Below are 4574 nucleotides of genomic sequence, written 5' to 3'. Positions count from 1 at the left end.
AAGGTTAGATATATGAGATCACCTTGCAACGATATATTTTATACAGTTATACACTGGGACTTTGTGTATATTATGCATGAAAGAGGACTTCCAATATTTTGAAAAGTATATATGTATATACTGAATATTTTGCGACTTCATCGCATTAAGATATCAAACTTGGTTCATTTCTTTTGACCAAGACTTTCATGAGTATTATGAGTAGGCTCATATATTGTAAATCATTATACATATTATTTTGGTGGGCTTGCTGCTCACCCTTGCTTTATTTCTTCATCACACAACAACAGTTAGGAAAGATGGCCAGACTCCAGCAGACCCAGCGCAAGCGCGTGGGAAGCGTCCCGCGTCTTCCCGTTGATGTTGTAGCTGCTATAGCTGCAGAGGTAGATCTATTGTAGATCAGACCATCTACTTTTGAGAATCAATTATGTATAATTATAACTTGTGGCAGATAATGGCAATTAACTGTAAATTTATCAAGTAATCATTTGGGTTGTAATAACTTTTAAATTGTGGATTCAAAGACTTGTACTTATTTAAATTTCATCTCTGAGACTATAACGGGTTGTGGTGTGTGTTAGTGTGGGGTCACAGCATAAGGTTATTTATTATTAATTAAGTGAAGTGATATTGTGGAAAGAAAGACCGTGACGACCCGGATCCCCGACCCCGGATCTGGGGGTGTTACACCACGCATACTTTTGAGTACGGCGCACAGATTATTCAAGCATTCATCATATGAGTGTCCAAAGACGGAGAAGTCATCCATGAACACTTCGACGTTATTTCCAATCATGTCAGAGAATATAGCCATCATACATCTCTGAAAGGTGGCCGGGGCGCCACATAACCCAAACAAAACTCTACGAAAAGCAAATGTGCCAAATGGACAAGTGAAGGTAGTCTTTTCCTGATCCTCTGGTGCAATACAAATCTGATTATACCCGGAATACCCATCCAGAAGACAAAAATACTTATGTCCCGCCAATCTGTCAAGCATTTGATCAATGAATGGGAGAGGGAAGTGATCCTTTCTTGTGGCTTTATTCAATTTTCTATAATCCATGCATACTCTCCATCCTGTAACTGTTCGAGTAGGGATGAGCTCATTCTTTTCATTTGCGACCACAGTGATACCTCCCTTCTTAGGAACACATTGTACAGGGCTCACCCACGAGCTGTCAGAAATAGGATAAATGATGCCTGCATCTAGCCATTTCAGAATTTCTTTCTTCACCACCTCCTTCATGATTGGGTTCAGTCTTCGCTGCTGTTCCACAGTTGGCTTACTACCTTCCTCTAACAGAATTTTATGCATACAATATGAGGGACTTATCCCATTGATGTCTGCTATAGTCCATCCTATAGCCGATTTGAATTCTCTCAAAATCCTTAAGAGCTTGTCTTCCTCACTACCTGAAAGGTCAGCTGAAATAATAACAGGTAACGTAGATGAATCACCTAAAAAGGCATACCTCAAGTGTTCAGGTAATGGTTTGAGCTCTAAGGTAGGCGCTTCCTCTATTGATGGTTTGAGCTTCCCTTCAGCGTTCTTGAGGTCAGAAGTACCAAGAGATTCAAATGGTATATCTAGCTTTCGCTTCCAGGGAGAAGCGTTCAGATATTGTAATTGCTCGTTGCTATCTTCATCATCACTGTCAAATTCCCCCACTAAGGCCTTTTCCAATGCATCAGACATTAGCATGTGATCGAGTTCCGAAGTAACCGCAGAATCAATCACATCCACTTTTAAGCACTCCTCATCTTCTGTAGGGAATTTCATTGCCTTGAATACGTTGAAGGTCACATCCTGATCTTGAACCCGCATAGTAAGTTCTCCTTTTTGCACATCTATCAAGGTACGGCCAGTTGCCAAGAAAGGCCTCCCCAAGATTATGGGAATCTTTTTATCTTCCTCAAAATCCAGAATAACAAAATCAGCAGGAAAGAAGAGCTTATCCACCTTGACGAGCACATCCTCAACTATGCCCCTTGGGTAAGTAATGGAACGGTCCGCCAATTGTAGCGACATGTATGTGGGTTTTGGATCAGGTAGGTCCAGCTTTTTAAAGATCGACAACGGCATCGGATTAATGCTTGCTCCCAAATCACAAAGGCACTTGTCAAAAGTTAGATTGCCAATGGTGCAAGGAATGGTGAAGCTTCCTGGATCTTTCAGTTTTGGTGGTAACTTTTGTTGCAGAACCGCGCTGCATTCTTCCATGAGAGCAACGGTTTCAAGGTCATCCAGTTTCACCTTCCTTGAAAGAATAGTCTTCATAAACTTCGCATAACTAGGCATTTGTTCCAGAGCCTCAGTGAAAGGTATATTGATGTGAAGTTTCTTGAACACCTCCAGAAACTTCCCGAACTGTCTATCCAGCTTTTGTTGCTGCAATCTCTTAGGAAAAGGTGGTGGAGGATAGAGCTGTTTCTCCCCTGTATTAGCCTCAGGCAGAGTGTGTTCAACAGTAGTCTTCCTTGGTTCCGCCGCTTTCTCCCTTTGCTTAGATTCTTCATCTCGAACTTCAGCTTCGACTTCTTTTACCTTTTCAGGATCAGCTACTTTTCCAGACCTTAAGGTAATAGCCTTGACTTGCTCTTTAGCTTCCTTCCTGCCTGGTACTTCCGTGTCACTGGGAAGAGTGCCAGGTTGACGATTGAGCACTGCATTGGCTAATTGACCGATTTGATTTTCCAAGGTCTTGATAGAAACCGCCTGACTCTTGCACAACAGCTTAAGTTCCTCAAAATCAGCACTAGTAGGTGCAGCTGCACTTCCCTGTTGAGGATATGATTGTCTTGTAGCATATTGCTGTGGTTGCTGGAATCCAGGTGGGTTAAACTGTTTACTCACTCCTTGCTGATATGGTGGCTGAATAGCATTCTGATTATTTCTTCAGCTGAAATTTGGATGATTTCTGTTGTTAGGATGATAGGTTGCTGGCACAGGCTGCTGTTGTCGCTGATAATTATTCACATACTGAACATATTCGTTGACAAGAGAACACTGATCCGTAGCATGAGAACCTGCACAAAGCTCACAAACCATAGCTATTTGATTAACTCCATACGTAGCCAAAGAATCAACCTTCATTGATAGCGCTTGGAGCTGGGCTGCAATAGCGGTGGCTGCATCAACTTCCAGAATACCTGCTACCTTGCCTGATGTCATCCTCTGAGTTGGGTTTTGATGCTCATTTGCAGCCATCGTCTCAATAAGATTGTACGCCTCAGTATAGCTTTTAGCCCATAAGGCGCCTCCAGCTGCTGCATCGAGCATGGGCCGAGATTGAGCCCCCAAACCATTATAAAAACCAGTGATTACCATCCAATACGGCATTCCATGATGTGGACATTTTCTCAACATTTCCTTGTAGCGTTCCCAAGCCTCGCACATAGATTCTGTAGGTTGCTGCGCAAACTGAGTAAGAGCACTCATCATAGCAGCAGTCTTTGCCATTGGATAAAACTTCACCAGAAACTTTTGCGCAAGATCTTGCCACGTAGTGATTGACCCAGCTGGTTCAGAATGTAACCAGTCTTTAGCCTTATCCCTCAGTGAGAATGGGAAAAGCCTCAACTTGATAGCCTCATCAGTCACGCCATTATACTTAAAAGTGCTGCAGATCTCGACAAAATTCCTTATGTGCATGTTGGGGTCTTCAGTTGCCGCTCCTCCAAAAAAAACAGAATTCTGCACCATCTGAATAGTGCCCGGCTTGATTTCAAAGGTGTTAGCTTGAATAGCCGGATGAAGGATGCTTGACTGAATGTCATCAATTTTAGGCCGAGAAAAATCCATAAGAGCTGGATCAGCTTGAACAATATGATCTCCCATGTTTACTGGTTCTTTCTGCTCAGTTCCTGAATCCGAATCCTCAAAATCTAACTTCTCCGGTGTATCAAGAACTTCGTCTTTCTCCTCAGCTGTATCTAAGGTCCTCTTGCGAGCACGAGAACGAGTTTGCATAAACGCACTAAAGTACCTGAAACACAACCGAAAAGAGTAATTAACTACTACGTCCTAATCACTGAGTCCTAATGACCAATGATGGTAAGTACATAAACTAAACAAATACGCCGAGTCCCCGGCAGCGGCGCCAAAAACTTGTTAGGGTGAAATCACGCACTAATATTCACGCAAGTATACGCGTTCGCAAGTAATATAGAATACTTTCTAATTCGTTCCCTCAGAGACTCAGACTAAGTTATTGTCTAATTTAACTCACTCACCAATGTATGATTACTTCTCAATGTTAAGATAATAACACTTAAAATTGTTGATTAAATATTAACTATAATTAACTACTTAATTAACCACTTAACTAACACTGCAATTTATCAATAATAAAACACTCATGAGATCACAACTTCATTATTACTTCCTTCTATAGCCATAGTTATTACCTTTAGCATGTGACAGTGATGATATTAATCGAATAACACAAAACTGATAAAAGCCAACTTTCATTGTACTAATACCATTCTACCAAACATCCACAATTAAGATAGAAATTGAATAGTCATCAATTATGTTGAGTTCCTATATGTCTACAGAAATTGACAAC

The 4574-nt window shown here is 41.3% G+C and overlaps 1 non-coding gene across 1 annotated transcript; it reads left to right on the top strand.

Moving 5' to 3' along the window:
- The first annotated feature begins 3344 nt into the window (after positions 1 to 3344).
- LOC141669674 (small nucleolar RNA R71) lies at positions 3345 to 3451 on the top strand. The gene has a single exon (XR_012553942.1). It is a non-coding gene; the product is annotated as a small nucleolar RNA R71 (small nucleolar RNA).
- The last annotated feature ends 1123 nt before the right edge of the window (positions 3452 to 4574 follow it).

Source organism: Apium graveolens, chromosome 6, assembly GCF_009905375.1.
Source record: "Apium graveolens cultivar Ventura chromosome 6, ASM990537v1, whole genome shotgun sequence".
Lineage (NCBI taxonomy): Eukaryota > Viridiplantae > Streptophyta > Magnoliopsida > Apiales > Apiaceae > Apium > Apium graveolens.
This window is presented reverse-complemented; position numbering and strand designations above follow the sequence as displayed.